Source organism: Salmo trutta, chromosome 4 (genome assembly GCF_901001165.1).
Source record: "Salmo trutta chromosome 4, fSalTru1.1, whole genome shotgun sequence".
Taxonomy (NCBI): Eukaryota; Metazoa; Chordata; class Actinopteri; order Salmoniformes; family Salmonidae; genus Salmo; species Salmo trutta.
Genome location: NC_042960.1, coordinates 23,453,648 through 23,470,801, shown reverse-complemented (window position 1 = coordinate 23,470,801; position 17,154 = coordinate 23,453,648). Strand labels below are relative to the sequence as shown.

Here is a 17,154-nt window from a genome sequence, read left to right as displayed (position 1 = left end):
ACCCTTTGATTGGCTAATCCTCCTTGACCCACCAGGTGGCGTGAGGGTTTCTTGGAGAGAGAGTCAAAGTGGTGGAGGGAGCTAGACTGTCCGAGATCGAAGTGACTGATCCAACTGAATAGGGCCCATGTTCAAAAAGCATCTCTGATCCTGACGGAGGATCAGGTCCTCCTTTTCCATATAATCATATTCATTATGATCTCTAAAAGGTTAAACTGATCCTAGATCAGCACTCCTTATGAATACTTGACCTGGTCCTTTGTTCGAGCCCTTTTCTGTATGCCTTTTAACACGACTGCTAGTGCACTCCGGATTGTTTGTCTGTGGGGCTATGGCTATATCCCACTGCTGACACCAATCTGGCACATTTGGTGTGGACACACCTCGGAGTTGATGTTTGACTGTTGTCCGTCATAGTCTAAGACAAGGATCAGAAACCAGAACCCCAGGCCCGACCAATCAGAGAGGCTCCTGCCATGGAGAGTTCACCTTATGGAACTTGTGGAAAGCTATGTGTTTGTGTGCGTTGCTAGTAGAGGTCGACCGATTAGTCGGAATGGCCGATTAATTAGGGCCGATTTCAAGTTCTCATGGTAATCGGTATTTTTGGCCGCCGATTTATTATATATATATATCTATTTTTTTTTTGACACCTTTATTTAACTAGGCAAGTCAGATTGGTGAACTCCAAAAATTTTTTACCAAATTGAACATGTTTCATTATTTATTTGAGGCTAAATTGATTTAATTGATGTATTATATTAAGTAAAAATAAGTGTTCATTCAGTATTGTTGTAATTGTCATGCAAAAAAAAAGAAGAGAAAATAATCGGCAGACTAATCGGTATCGGCGGGTTTGACCCTCCAATAATCGGTATCGGTACCGGCTGTGAAAAATCATAATCGGTCGACCTTTAGTTGCTAGCATGCGTGCGTCTGTGTGTGCTTGCATCTGTGTGTGTGTTTGTGTCCGTCTGTCTGTGTGCATGTGTTAGGGCCGGGACTATACCAGTATTATGATACTTGTTAGTATCGTGGCAAGGAAACAAAACACAAAGTGGATGTAACTTTTTTTGAAAAACATCCCTAATGTTGGAAACAAACATCATTATGTTGTCATCCAGAGACACATGTATTTCTCTTACAGGCAGCAGGTTTTTGAAGGACCAAAGAGTTTGGTCTGCTTCGTGTTTACATTTTTTGGCATGGAAAAAATATTGTGATACTGGTATCGTCAAAGTGTCTGTCTCTGTGTCTGTGTGTGTGTGTTCGTGCCTGCTGAAGCTCAGCGTGTGTCCAGACTACAGAGTGCAACCCGAGTTACAGGTAGGTGCTTTCATCATACAGATCAATATGTTACCAGTCAGAGATGACAAGCAAGTCGGCCGGAGAATCTATGACGCTTGCCTATAGCCCTACAACTAGTGTTGTCACGATACCAGAATTTTGACTTGGATAGCGACACCAGGTTTAGTATCGCACTACTCAATACCAAAACGATACCACACAAAAAAAGAAGGCGCATTAGCCAAAGTCACAGAATGGCACTAGATCCAGACAAATAAACTCAGCTACTGCTCTTTCATTCCATTTGAACATTTTTCCGTCAATTATTGAGACAGCCATGTATGCATTAATTTAATCAATTATACAATAAATGTTACGTTTAGTTTTAACAATCTAACTACGAAACAGCATAATGCTTATCATTTATTTGAATGGTAAGTCTCTATTGATAAACTGAGTAAATCAAAAGGTAGCCTAGGTCTATTCACAATACTTTACAATTCAAGTCAGTGCATATTATTTAATAGCAGTATGTGCATGCATTGATTTTTATTGAGCTTGTTTTAGCTGATTTCAAGGGGCTACAGATGACAAACAATCCCTTCCATTTAGGACTTATTTTATTGGAAACTTTAAAGAGAAGGAAAGTTGGCCTACAATTAACTACTGGGATCTTCTTGCATTGTAAAGTGTTCTAGCCTGTATGGACATTGTTTTGCGAAAACAGAAATGAACAGTTTCTACATTTCTACATGCCGTGTTGCATTATTCAAGTGTGTCAACTTCTGTGCAGCATGCATGGGGACTGGAGAGCAAATGCAGCCCAGACAGCTCTGGCAATGAATGAGTAAGTGGGTCAGGCTTTGCTCTTTGCGCTATAAACGGGCTGTGTTGATAGACTTGATCCTTTCAATCACTTGAGACATATTTGACAGAAGTACTGATTGTAACAGCCCAGTCTCTATTGGGTAGAGTTGGGTCGGGTGTTCTGGGGAAGGAATGTGACAGCCTGCCTGGGCCAGATGGAGATTGTTGTTGGGGTTGTGGGGGGCTTTGTGGCTTGTGAAAAGAGGGCATGGTCTTCAACTCCTTAACATCCCGTCTCCTACCCTACCCAGGCTCCCTCCCTGTACATTAGATACACTGAGTGTTTTCTGGGTGGATGGAGGGAGTGATGGATGGCGAGGCATCATGGAGACACCAGCGAGGTGTAGACTGCCAGGCCTGCATCGGGGTTTGAGAGCAAAACATTCTCAACACTTCATAAATCCCACCTGGGGCCTACTGCTGCTGGGGGGTTCCAGGCCAGACACACTCCGGAACCCTGCGGAACATTCCGCCCACCACACTGGATTGTTCTACAGATAGACCTACAGTATAGTTAAAGTAAACCTTCATGCTCCATTACGACATTTGGCCTGTAGTCAGTAAGATTCCGGATTTAAAGGAACAGTTCACGCCAAAATGAAAGTTTATTGTTGATGTTGTTGCTGAGGCCCTAAAAGGGGTGAAATGTTCGAGATGAGTTCATGGCATGACCCATGCCATCTGTTGTGTAGATGAGGCTGTATATCTTATGTCATAATTTCCCACCACTGCGACCTGTATGCTCTCGTTGGCTGGCCCTCGCTACGTATTCGTCGCCAAACCCACTGGCTCCAGGTCATCTGTAAGTCTTTGCTAGGTAAAGCCCCGCCTTATCTCAGCTCACTGGTCACCATAGCAACACCCACCCATAGCACGCCCACCAGCAGGTATATTTCGCTGATCATCCCCAAATCCAACACCTGCTTTGGCCGCCTTTCCTTCCAGTTCTCTGCTGCCAATGACTGGAACAAATTGCAAAAATCACTGAAGCTGGAGACTTTAAGCATCAGCTGTCAGAGCAGCTTACCAATCACTGTACCTGTACACAGCCCATCTGTAAATAGCACACCCAACTACCTCATCCCCATATTGTTATTTTTTGTTGTTGTTGCTCTTTTGCACCCCAGTATCTCTACTTGCACATCATCATCTGCACATCTATCACTCCAGTGTTAATACTAAATTGTAATTATTTCGCCACTATGGCATATTTATTGCCTTACCTCCCTAATCTTACTACATTTGCACACACTGTACATAGATTTTTCTGTTGTGTTATTGACTGTACATTTGCTTATCCCATGTGTAACTCTGTGTTGTTGGTTTTGTCTCACTGCTTTGCTTTATCTTGGCCAGGTCACAGTTGTAAATGAGAACTTGTTCTCAACTGGTCTACCTGGTTAACCTTTCTGGCGCAGGCGTTCCACTAGCAACCCACCTCGACAACACCCGGTGAAATTGCAGAGCGCCAAATTCAAAATACAGAAATAGTCATAATAAACATTCATAAAAAATACAAGTGTTACACATCGGCTTAAAGATTAACTTCTTGTTAATCCAGCCGCTTTGTCAGATTTTAAAAAGGCTTTACGGTGAAAGCATACCATGCGATTATCTGAGGACAGTGCCCCGCTTACAAAAGCATACAAACATTTTTACAACCAAGTAAAGGAATTACAAAAGTCAGAAATAGCGATGAAATTAATCACTTACCTTTGAAGATCTTCATATGGTTGCAGTCACAAGAGTCCCAGCTACACAATACATTTTTGTTTTGTTCAATAAAGTCCCTCTTTATATCCCAAAAGCTCTGTTTTGTTGGCACGTTTTGTTCAGTAATCCACTGGCTCAAAGGCGGTCAAAACACGCAGACAAATACATCCTAATAGTACCGGTAAAGTTCGTCGAAAGATGTCAAACGATGTTTAGAATTAATCCTCAGGTTGTCAATTGTCTAAATTGATAATATTTCAACCGGACAATAGCGTATTCAATAGAAAGGAAAAACAACGAAAGGTGCGCACTCGGTCATGCGCGCAAACCAGCACTGCATGATTCTCCAGTCCACTGAGAGAAAGGTCTCATTCTTCTTCCTTTTTCAGAAAACAAGCCTGAAACAGTTAGTGGAAGCCTTAGGAACTGCAATCTGGGTCCTAACCCATTAGATACTCTATAGGCATTAAATTGAAAATACCCACATCAAAAAAATCCCACTTAGATAGATTTTCCTCAGGTTCTTGTCTGCCATATCAGTTCTGTTATATTCATAGACATTATTTTAAATAAAGGGGGGGGGGAATAATAATAATTTTAAATGGTGCCTATCTTTCCCATTTATTTGGGATTGAGGATTATAGCTGGATATACACAACAGATGGTGTGGAACTCATCTCAACGTTTGAGGTCCTAAAAAGTCTGAAAGAACTGATTCTGTAGTGAACTATCCCTTTACAGAGCCATAAAGTCCAGCAAACGTTAGCTTCACGTGTCAGGCTTTGTCGACAGAGACAAGGCTCTGTCGACTTGTCAGACAGACTGATGGATGCATGGCGAACAAGAATTCACGCCCACACAATATATCAAGTCAGAAACCAGCATGTACAGTATATCAAGTCTGAGAGCAGCCCATATTTTAATAGCAGGCCTGGTCTGCCTAGCACCAGCCAACAGGTCTGGCTTCTATTCCCTCCAAGCCCCAGTTCCATACCCATCACACATGCTAAACTTCAGCTTCAAGTTAGGAAATCTGCCATTGATGTCCAGTTGTTGACGTGTCCACAGAACTCGAAGTATTTCACAATTTTAATGACATGCAGAAGCCCCTAACACATACAAAATTGGCAATGCCTTTCCTGAAGTTGGAATCCGTTGGGGTAAAACTACCACGTCGGTTTGCGACATTACAACAACAAAGACATTACTTTAAGCTAAACAACCAACACTGTTGTACATCATTGCACGCACAATAGAACTGCTCCCGAGTGGCGCAGCGGTCTAAGGCATTGCATCTCTGTGCTAGAAGCATCACTACAGGCCCTGTTTCGATTCCAGGCTGTATCACAACCGGCCGTGATTGGGAGTCCCATAGGGCCGCGCACAATTGGCCCAGCATTGTTAGGATTTGGCCGGGGTAGGCCGTCATTATAAATAAGAATTTGTTAACAGACTTGCCTAGTTAAATTGAAGAAAAAAAACAAAAAACAATAGAACAGCAGCGTATTTACTACAATCTTTTTTTTATTATGTCGCTGGACGCTCGTCTCCTTTTCATAAAAATTACAAAAACAATAACCAATGCGACCAGTGACGCTTTTTTTTAACTTTCGTGGATGTCAGCTTTAAATGCCCCTAGTAATGTCTCAGCTTTATAATAAAGTTGGATTGATTGATAAAGATCAGTGGTGTAAACTACTCAAGTAAAAATACTTTATTGTACTATTTAAGTCGTTTTTGGGGTAGCTGTACTTTACTTCACATTTTATATTTTTGACTACTTTTACTTCACTCCATTCCGAAAGAAAATTATGTACTTTTTACTCCGTACATTTTCCCTGACACCCAAAAAGTACTTGTTACATTTTGAATGCTTAGCAGGATAGGAATGGTTCAATTCACGCACTTATCAAGAGAACATCCCTGGTCATCCTACTGCTTCTGATCTTGTAAATTATGTCTGAGTGTTGGAGTGTCCCCTGGCTATCAGTAAATGAAGAAAATCGGCCATATGGTTTGCTTAATATAAGGAATTTGAAATTATGTATGCTTTTACTTTTGATACTTAAGTATGAAAAGTAAATGTAATTAATTGCTAAAATATATTTAAGTACATGTAAAACCAAATACTTTTAGTCAAGTAGTATTTTACAGGGTGACTTTCATTTTCTATTAAGGTATCTTTACTTTTACTCAAGTATGACAATTGGGTACTTTTTTCACCACTGATAAAGATACAGAGGCCTGTCTACTAACCTGTCCTTATTTTCTACCAGTATTTATTAGTGAGAATTAATATATTGTCTGTTCTCTGTAAGGATTACCCAGTCTTCCTCCCAATGAATAGCAGGGATTCTCTGGTTGGGAACAATGCCTTGGCCAACTGAATGCAGCTTGTTACCGTGCCGACACACTGACAGCGGGAGGCGTGATGCCGGCCTGTAGTCTGGGGCGTCAACTTTAACCCATTTGGAATGCCTCAACCTTAATAAACAAACACAACAAGTTGTTGAGTACTCCCCTACAAACACACATTCCACCTCTGCCTATCTGTGCAGATGAGATGTGGAAGACAGACAAAGTGAAGTAGAGAATCTTAGACATGGTTAGGCTCACAGGTTAACACTTTAGAACTGGACTGGGGGGGTTGGGTGTTAGAGGTGTGTATGGGTCAAGTTTGACTGAGTGTTGTGGTTGTGTTTTTCCGAGACCTGAGAGAGAGAGCAAGATTTTCGAAAAATAAATTCACCGATAGTGTTTCCACACATGCAAGGTTAGCTCCGAGGTTTGGTGTGCTTTCTGCTTCCCCCCACAAACCTATCCCCATATTCCTGCCATTATTACCTTTGCAATCACCGTGTACACTCAGTGGCTTTCATGTCCATTGATTGTGTAGGGGGGCTCGGTTTTACAGGGGCCCTATAAAAGGCCAGTGCTGCCTCGCCTTTTGAAGTACATTGTTCGCAGTCATGCAAGATTATGTCTTTAAGGAAACCAGAGACCCTCCACCACACAACCTCTGCCCTTCCTCTCCCAGTCACCTCCCCTTGGAGAACAATACAGGTATCTACTGTAGACACTGTCTACATCCCAAATGGCACCCAATTTCCTATATAGTGCTCTATGGGCCTTGATCAAAAGTAGTGCATTATAAAGGGAATAGGGTGCCATTTGGCATGCAGAATCATCTATATGCTCTGTGTTGCTGGTTTAACACTGGTCTTTCTGAAGCATTCATTATAGTAAAAACAGTATATTAGCATTCATTACAGTAACAACTGTATCTTATGTGATTCACAGCACGTTCAACAGTCAAGCTTCCTTTTTCACGAGAGGGGGAGGGGGGAGTGAGAGGTTTTATTGCCCTTCTCAGCACCATTGATCTCTATCTCTTGTTGGTGTATATGGAATGTTCTAATGTTTGATGGTGTACTGTGAACACTGGAATGCAAATTCAGTCAGCCTCACTGCAAAGCGAAGTGTGTGTGCGCATCTGTGTATAGCACTCTCGCGTTGGGCTCCTATTCTTACCTTAGTGCGCACACACACACACACACAGACAGACACTCCGGTTGCAGCTTTCATTTTTTTTTTTCATGTAACCTTTATTTAACTAGACAAGTCAGTTAAAAAAATGTTTTATTTACAATGACAACCCACTATTCCCAGGTAGGCCAACTGGGGCAGAACGACATTTTTACCTTGTCAGCTCGGGGATTCGATCCAGCAACCTTTTGATTACTGGCCCAACGTTCTAACCACTCGGCTACCTGCTGCCCCAGCTAGGGGAAGAGGACTCCCTGTGCTGTGTGTTTGGGTGGTGACGCAGCCAGGCAGGGGTTTTGGGCATGCCCCATTCTTAAAAGCTGCCAGGCATGCAGGCTGAGTAGATTGACTAGCCGCCAAACCAACCCATTGGCCAGGGCAGCTGCCTGGGACTCATTGCTCCTGTTCCAGAGTAGAGGAGCTCTGTGATGAGTATGATCATCAGCATTAACAGTGGACTTCCCACTTGTGGCTCAACAAACGCACGCATGCAAGTGCATGCGGGTATGCACACACTCACACAATCAAACACATGCACACTTAACTGGAAGCAAGTGTGTACCTGTGAGGGCAGCAGAAGCACCTGGTGGTAGTAGTAGTTAGGGTTGCAAAGGGTCAGAAACTTTCTGGTAATTTTACCAGAAATTTTCCATAGGAAGTTAAGCCCTGGGGAATTTTGCTTAAATTCATCAAAAAAGTTAGCTTATAACAGTGAACCTTTTTTGTGGGATACACATAAGGCAATTCTAGGTCTTGTGGCAAACCTCTGCATGCACAGCGCATTCTTCCATCACATGTATAGCTAATTCTCAAGATCTTGCACACTATTGAGATCCTATTGAGCCCATACTACTATACTGTCTGAGCCAAGGACTACATGCTTTCTGGTAAGTTTTGATTACAATACTGGGTGGAGTGAATATATTTTATATGACATGATTTTTTGTTAACTAGTAAATTGTAGCCTACAACAAAGTGTGTTTAAATAATTTCTAACTTGTTAACAATTTCTGCTAGTTTTTGCTACCATGTGGGTTTTAGCTTGCTTGAGCCTGCTAACTGAGGAGTGTTAATTCACCTGTTTCCATACATTTCATTTTAAAACATTTATCTTACAAAGGAATTGTTTAATCTAACTGCTTAATTTGTACATGAAATTATTATTATTTTTTTTAAATGTACAAAATGTTTTCTAATCGTGCCACAGGCACTATCTGATGTGTGGAGACATTTCACTGCAGCTAATGTAGAAGGAAAAGCTGTGTACATTTGCTAATACTGTGCCAAATCATATGTGAAGAATGCAACAAAGATGCAGAATCATCTGGCCAAGTGCATAAAGTTCCCCCAGCGCTCACAACAAGCAACCTCTGACAAAAGTCCCTCTACTTCTATTCGAGGTGAAAATGATGAATCAGACACCTTATCGATAGCAACAGCTCATGGTCTTCCTGGAATCAGTTTTTTTTTTTACTCAACGGAGGAACGTAGTCAGAGAAATGCTGATGAATGTCTTGCTCGAGCTGTGTATGCAACTAGTTCACCTCTGATGCTCACAGGCAATGTGTATTGGAAGAGATTTATGATTGTTCTTCACCCAACATACACCCCTCTAACCAGACATGCTTTATCTACTCATTTGCTGGATGCAGAGTTCAACAGAGTTGAAGTGAAGGTCAAGAAAATCATAGAGAAAGCAGACTGTATTGCAATCATCTCTGATGGGTGGTTGATTGTTTGTGGGCAAGGAATAATTAACTACATCTCAACCAGTATTCTACAAGAGCAGGAACAACAGACACACCGGTCTCTACATTGCAGATGAGCTGAAGGCAGTCATCAATGACCTTGGACCACAGAAGGTATTTGCACTGGTGACAGACAATGCTGTGAACATGAAGGCTGCTGGTCTAAAGTGGAGGAGTCCTACCCTCACATCACACCCATTGGCTGTGCTGCTCATGCATTGGCACTGAAAACAATGGATTCACTCTACAAGAGAGTCAAGGAAATGGTTAGGTATGTGAAGGGTCATCAAGTTATAGTAGCAATCTACCTCACCAAGCAAAGTGAGAAGAATAAGAGCACCACATTGAAGCTGCCCAGCAACACCCGTTGGGTTGGTGTTGTCATCATGTTTGACAGTCTCCTGGAGGGATAGGAGTCTCCAAGAAATGGCCATATCACAGTCTGCCGATATGGACAGCCCCATCAAGAGGATCCTCCTGGATGATGTATTTTGGGAGAGAGTGGTAAGCAGCCTGAAACTCCTGAAACCTATAGCAGTAGCCATTGCACGGATTGAGGGAGACAATGCCATCCTGTCTGGTGTTCAGACTCTGCTTACAGATGTAAGAGAAGAAATCTGTACTGCCCTGCCCACTTCACTGTTGCTCCAATCAGAGGAAACTGCAGATCTGAAATACATCAAAAAGCGTGAAGACTTCTGCCTGTAGCCCATACATGCCGCAGTATACATGTTGGACACCAAGTATGTTGGCAAGAGCATCCTGTCTGGTGCAGAGATCAACAAGGCCTATAGTGTTATCACTACCATGTCTCGCCACCTTGGCCTGGATGAGGGCAAAGTTCTTGGCAGTCTGGCGAAGTACACTTCCAAGCAAGGGCTTTGGGATGGAGATGCAATATGGCAGTCGAGCCAACATATCTCGTCAGCCACCTGGTGGAAGGGGATCTGAGGCTCTTTCCCCTGTTGCCTCCATCATCCTCCAAATCCCACCAACATCAGCCGACTCAGAGCGCAACTGGTCCTTGTTTGGGAACACCCACACCAAAGCATGCAACAGGCTGACCATTACAAGGTTAAAATATTGGTTGCCATCCGGGCAAATGTGAGGCTTTTTGAGCCTGACAACGAGTCATCCGCAACAAGATTTGAAAGTGACAGTGAAGATGAGGCCTCAGAGTCTGATGTTCATTCCCAAGGAAAGTTTCCACCTCTGAATATTCCCCAAAATGTGCAACCCTAGTAGTAGAGAAGAAAGGGAAGGAGAGAAAAAATACGATGAAAGTAGAACTTCCAACTTTTGTAGAGTGTTGAGATGTGACAGTGGTTCCACTCCCTCTACCCTCCCTTGATCCTCACTTAGGAGGTCATGGATCTGGCGCTTTTACAATAAAGATCCCTTCCTCTCCTGCTTCTCGTCCACCCTGCCGCCTCATTCTCCTCCTCCTTATCTCATTTAACATTTACATTTTAGTCATAAGACAGACACTCTTATCCAGAGCGACTTATCTCCTTTTCTTTTCCTTTGTTTGTATTAGATGGTTCCGCGTTTGTATTAGATGGTTTTGTACAAAGAGATCTTGTCCGAGCTGAGCAACCAGCAACCGTTAATAGGATAACGTATATAATTTAGTCAGCTCACATCCATGACTATTCACTTGTACATATCCATTTGACTTGTTTGGAGATTAAATATCGCAATTATTGATTGCCACCTGCAGAAATCAGTGATTCAGATAGCTTTTGGGGCACATTCTTACAATTCTGTGACTAATCTTTATATCTGCACAGCTGGCTCATTTGGTTGTGTATTCTACATCACTATAAAGATTTTAAGATATTATTGGGTACACAAATGTTTTATTTCATACAGGTATGGTAATGTGAAATTTATCTAAGACCCTAAGAGTTTTTTTTTTCTTTATTTTTTAAAACTTTTATTTAATTACGCAAGTCATTTAAGAACAAATTCTTATTTACAATGACAGCCTACGCCGGCGCAACCCTAACCAGGACGACGCTGGGCCAATAGTACGCTGCACCTATGAGACTCCCGATCACAGCCGGTTGTGATACAGCCCGGGATCGAACCAGGTTCTGTAATGACGCCTCTAGCACTGTGATGCACTGCCTTAGACCGCTGCGCCACTCAGGAGCCCAAAAGTTGTCCAATTAGAGGACATTTTAGCACTCCCTGAAAATCATATATATATTTTTTTAAAGTTATTTGAAGAAGAAAAAAAACTCAAAATATTATTCTTGCACAATATTCAGAGGTTAGAGGTGAAGCGAGAGCAATTTCTTCAATAGGGTCCAGCTGTGACATCATCCCTCATGGTTTTTATGCTGCCACCTTGGTCTTTGCAACAGGCTGCGTTTTCTTTTTTTTTTTTTTTTTGCCATATTGGAAAAAGGCTTATGTGAGGCTTAATACAGTTGAAGTAAGAAGTTTACATACATACACCTTAGCCAAATACATTTAAACTCAGTTTTTCACAATTCCTAACATTTAATCCTAGTAAAAATCCCCTGTTTTAGGTCAGTAAAGGATCACCATTTTATTTTAAGAATGTTAAATGTCAGAATAATAGTAGAGAGTGATTTATTTCAGCTTTTATTTCTTTCGTCACTTTCTCAGTGGGTCAGAAGTTTACATGCACTCAATTAGTATTTGGTAGCATTGCCTTTAAATTGTTTAACTTGGGTCAAACATTTCGGGTAGTCTTCCACAGGCTTCCCACAATAAGTTGGGTGAATTTTGACCCATTCCTCCTGACAGAGCTGGTGTAACTGAGTCAGGTTTGAAGGCCTCCTTGATCGCACAGGCTTTTTCAGTTCTGCCCACAAGTTTTCTATGGGATTGAGGACAGGGCTTTGTGAAGGCCACTCTAATACCTTGACTTTGTTGCCCTTAAGCCATTTTGCCACAACTTTTGAAGTATGCTTGGGGTCATTGTCCATTTGGAAGACCCATTTGCGACCAAGCTTTAACTCCCTGACTGATGTCTTGAGATGTTGCTTCAATATATCCACATAATTTTTCTCCCTCGTGATGCCATCTAGTTTGTGAAGTGCACTAGTCCTTCCTGCAGCAAAGCACCCCCAGAACATGATGCCCCCGTCCTTCACGGTTGGGATGGTGTTCTTCAGCTTGCAAGCGTCCCCCTTTTTCCTCCAAACATAATGATGGTCATTATGGCCAAACAGTTATATTTTTGTTTCATCAGACCAGAGGTCATTTCTCCAAAAAGTATGATCTTTGTCCCCATGTGCAGTTGCAAACCGTAGTCTGGCTTTTGTATGGCAGTTTAGGAGCAGTGGCTTCTTCCTTACTGAGCGGTCTTTCAGGTTATATCAATATAGGACTCGTTTTACTGTGTATATAGATACTTTTGTACCTGTTTCCTCCAGCATCTTCACAAGGTCCTTTGCTGTGGTTCTGGGCTTGATTTGCGCTTTTTGCACCAAAGTACGTTCATCTCTAGGAGACCGAACGCATCTCCTTCCAGAGCGGTATGACGGCTGCGTGGTCCCATGTTGTTTATGCGTGCATACTATTGTTTGTACAGATGAATGTGGTACCTTCAGGTGTTTGGAAATTGCTTCTAAGGATGAACCAGACTTGTGGAGGTCTACATCAGAAGCATCTAAAGCCATGACATGATTTTATGGAATTGTCCAAGCTGTTTATAGGCACAGTCAAGTTAGTGTATGTAAACTTCTGACCCACTGGAATTGTGATACAGTGAATAAGTGAAATAATCTGTCTATAAACAATTGTTGGAAAATTGACTTGTGTCATGCACAAAGTAGATGTCCTAACCGACATGCCAAACTATAGTTTGTTAACAAGAAATTTGTGGAGTGGTTGAAAAACAAGATTTAATGACTCCAACCTAAGTGTACGTAAACTTCTGACTTCAACTGTACGTGAATGATTGATGGCCCTGTATCTATAAATCTTTATAAAACCCTGTTCTAGCTGTGTGTGTGAAATGTGGTTCAATCCAAAAATGTATCTGCCCCACTACATACAATTCTGAGGCTAAGTTTAAAGCATTCTAATGTTAATAGTACTATGTGGCCTATTTTTAAACACTAGTTGTAGCTGGTGCTTTATATATGCTTTTTATATATGGTTATATTATATATATAATTTGAAAGTTAATTTCATGACCTTTCAGAACCACTTGTCGAACAAAGATGAACATATCGGGGTTTACTTTTTTAAGCGATTTATACAGGGATTTCTTTCTGTACGCTAGAGGTCAAAGGTCAAGGTTCTGTTGACTTGAACATTCCAGCAATATCAAATGGCTAGCTGTGAATGTAAGCTTGCCATTGGTATATTAGAGGGTATACAGTGCATTTGGAAAGTATTCAAACAGATTTCTCAAAATGTTTGCAAATGTTTTTAAAAAATGAGCAGAAATACCTTATTTAGACCCTTTGCTATGAGACTTGAAATTGAGCTCAGGTGCATCCTATTTCCATTGATCATCCTTAAGATGTATCTACAGCTTGATTGTTGTGGTAAACTCAATTGATTTGGAAGGGCACATACCAGTCTAAATAAGGTCCCACAGTTGACAGTGCATGTCAGAGCAAAAACCAAGCCATGAGGTCGAAGGAATTGTCCGTAGAGCTCCGAGACAGGATTGTGGCAAGGCACAGATCTGGGGAAGGGTGCCAAAAAATGTCTGCAGCATTGAAAGTCCCCAAGAACAGTGGCCTCCATCATTCTTAAATGGGAGAAGTTTGTGGAGTCTGTGGAGATGGGAGAACCTTCCAGAAGGACAACCATCTCTGCAGCACCCCACCAATCAGACCCTTATGGTAGTGTGGCCAGACAGAAGCCACTGCTCAGTAAAAGGCACATGACAGCCTGCTTGGAGTTTGCCAAAAGGCACCTGAAGGACTCTCAGGTCATGAGAAACAAGATTTTCTGGTCTGTTGAAACTAATATTGAACCCTTTGGCCTGAATAACATGTAAAAATATATATTAGATATTGATTTGTTTATTATTTTTTAGGACATGGAAAACTTGGTATTTGTGGTACAATGCATAATATCTAATCAAATAATAATAATAATGAAATAGATAAGTACAGATCCTAATCTCAGTGATCCAAGAGGACATTTCTTGAAAAATGACACTTGAGAATGTTTGGGTCAAATGTCAGTTTCGCGAGAATGACCTGTGTATATTAGAGCGAGGTTTAGGTGCCCTGTTCAAAGACCATTCCATTAAGCAATGACCAAAGAGAGGGATCACTACATGGGAAGACAGAGTACAATATTGGAGTGAGTGAGTGAGTGAGTGAGTGAGTGAGTGAGTGAGTGAGTGAGTGAGTAAAATAAAATTTGTGCCTCTGTAATAGTAGGCTAATTCCCTGCCTCGAGGCATGTACACAGAAATATTAGTAATTGTCTCCACAATAAATCACAGCATAGTAATTGAGAGGAGCAAGAAGTGTGCACAGAAGAGAGACATGTAAAGGCAAGGGATTAATGAAAGGAAATAATTGAGATAAACAAACAATAGCCAGAAAGGCTATTATAGGAAAATAAATGGTAGTGGAAGGAGAGAGTTCTAAAAGAGAGATTGATGAGAAAGGGGAAAGAAGGAGTGAAGGTTTAAGACATAATGGGGCAGTTATCCAGTATAGCTGAAGTACTCCATAGTCCATTGGCTTTGTGCAGCTAGCCTAGACAAAGCTATCTGTTATGCTAATGCTAGTAGACCTACACACAGCCAATGCAGGCTAGCAAGCTAGCTGAACTTTGTTATGTGGGTCATTCTACAGAAGGGGTTCAAATTACAAATTTGTATCCTATTTTTCCCAAACATTCAGCGACCATGTGTTACAACGTACAGTATGTCAGATAGACATCAAATACTCACACACTTGGTTTGTATTGCATATTTCAAATGAATTCCTTACTAGGCAGTAAATTTGACACTACTCAAACATAGTGAAAAAGTTGCAATAAAGGGAACCACTAACCCTAACCACAGTATTGATTATTTTGATAGTTATAAAGTCAGTCTTGTCTGTAACTGAACATTTTGATTGTATGTCACAGAATGAAGAGTACTGCAATAGTTTTCTGTGGGTTGAGTTTATTTGATTCCTGCCCACAGCTGGCAGCACCCAAGTAATCATCAATTCGTAGCGCAGCTGCATGCAACCAGATATTAATACCCATGGTCAATTTGGTTAGACATTTGATATCCCTATGGGGCTAGTTAGGGACCATCAGTATTACACCATATACATAGGACAAGGTCAATAGCTCAATTTCTATGACTTAAAAACTCAAACCAACTCTTAAGTTTAGAAATTCATATAAAACATATAGAAAGAATTTAATGAGGCAACTGAAAGATGTGCAACATGAAAATATCCTCCCATTTACAGGCTAGCTAACATTACCTAGTGTGGCAGGCTTGCTAACATTTTAGCTAATGTTAGCGTAGCTAGTGCTAACTACCTCATTACAACTTAGTTAGGTCATAGCTCATACAAGTGTATTGTCCAGATACTGCTGGTTATGTAACATTATCATTTGATAATACTAGTGAGGTAGGCTAGCTAGCTAATGTTGGTTAGATTTAGATTTTTGTTTTACCTTTTATTTAACTAGGCAAGTCATTTAAGAACAAATTCTTATTTTCAATGACGGCCTAGGAACAGTGAGTTACCTGCCTTGTTCAGGGGCAGAACGACCGATTTACATGGTCAGCTCAGGGATTTGATCTTGCAACCTTGCGGTTACTAGTCCAACGCTCTAACCACTAGGCCACCTGCCGCCCCTACCTGCCGCCGTTCCAGTCCAATTTATCAACCCATGGAGGTCTGGATTTGGAGTCACACTCAAAATTAAAGTGGAAAACCACACTACAGGCTGATCCAACTTTGATGTAATGTCCTTAAAACAAGTCAAAATGAGGCTCAGTAGTGTGTGGCCTCCACGTGCCTGTATGACCTCCCTACAACGCCTGGGCATGCTCCTGATGAGGTGGCGGATGGTCTCCTGAGGGATCTCCTCCCAGACCTGGACTAAAGCATCCGCCAACTCCTGGACAGTCTGTGATGCAACGTGGCGTTGGTGGATGGAGCGAGACATGATGTCCCAGATGTGCTCAATTTGATTCAGGTCTGGGGAACGGGCGGGCCAGTCCATAGCATCAATGCCTTCCTCTTGCAGGAACTGCTGACACACTCCAGCCACATGAGGTCTAGCATTGTCTTGCATTAGGAGGAACCCAGGGCCAACCGCACCAGCATATGGTCTCACAAGGGGTCTGAGGATCTCATCTCGGTACCTAATGGCAGTCAGGCTACCTCTGGCGAGCACATGGAGGGCTGTGCGGCCCCCCAAAGAAATGCCACCCCACACCATGACTGACCCACCGCCAAACCGGTCATGCTGGAGGATGTTGCAGGCAGCAGAACGTTCTCCACGGCGTCTCCAGACTCTGTAACGTCTGTCACATGTGCTCAGTGTGAACCTGCTTTCATCTGTGAAGAGCACAGGGCGCCAGTGGCAAATTTGCCAATCTTGGTGTTCTCTGGCAAATGCCAAACGTCCTGCACGGTGTTGGGCTGTAAGCACAACCCCCACCTGTGAACGTCGGGCCCTCATACCACCCTCATGGAGTCTGTTTCTGTCCGTTTGAGCAGACACATGCACATTTGTGGCCTGCTGGAGGTCATTTTGCAGGGCTCTGGCAGTGCTCCTCCTGCTCCTCCTTGCACAAAGGCGGAGGTAGCGGTCCTGCTGCTGGGTTGTGCCCTCCTACGGCCTCCTCCACGTCTCCTGATGTACTGGCCTGTCTCCTGGTAGCGCCTCCATGCTCTGGACACTACGCTGACAGACACAGCAAACCTTCTTGCCACAGCTCGCATTGATGTGCCATCCTGGATGAGCTGCACAACCTGAGCCACTTGTGTGGGTTGTAGACTCCGTCTCATGCTACCACTAGAGT

The 17,154-nt window shown here is 42.3% G+C and overlaps 1 protein-coding gene across 6 annotated transcripts in view; it reads left to right on the top strand.

Annotated features, from left to right (window-relative positions):
• LOC115192090 (thyroid hormone receptor alpha) overlaps positions 1–17,154 on the top strand; it is an 86,916-nt gene that overhangs the window by 39,133 nt on the left and 30,629 nt on the right. The gene's annotated exons all lie outside the window — the stretch shown is intronic.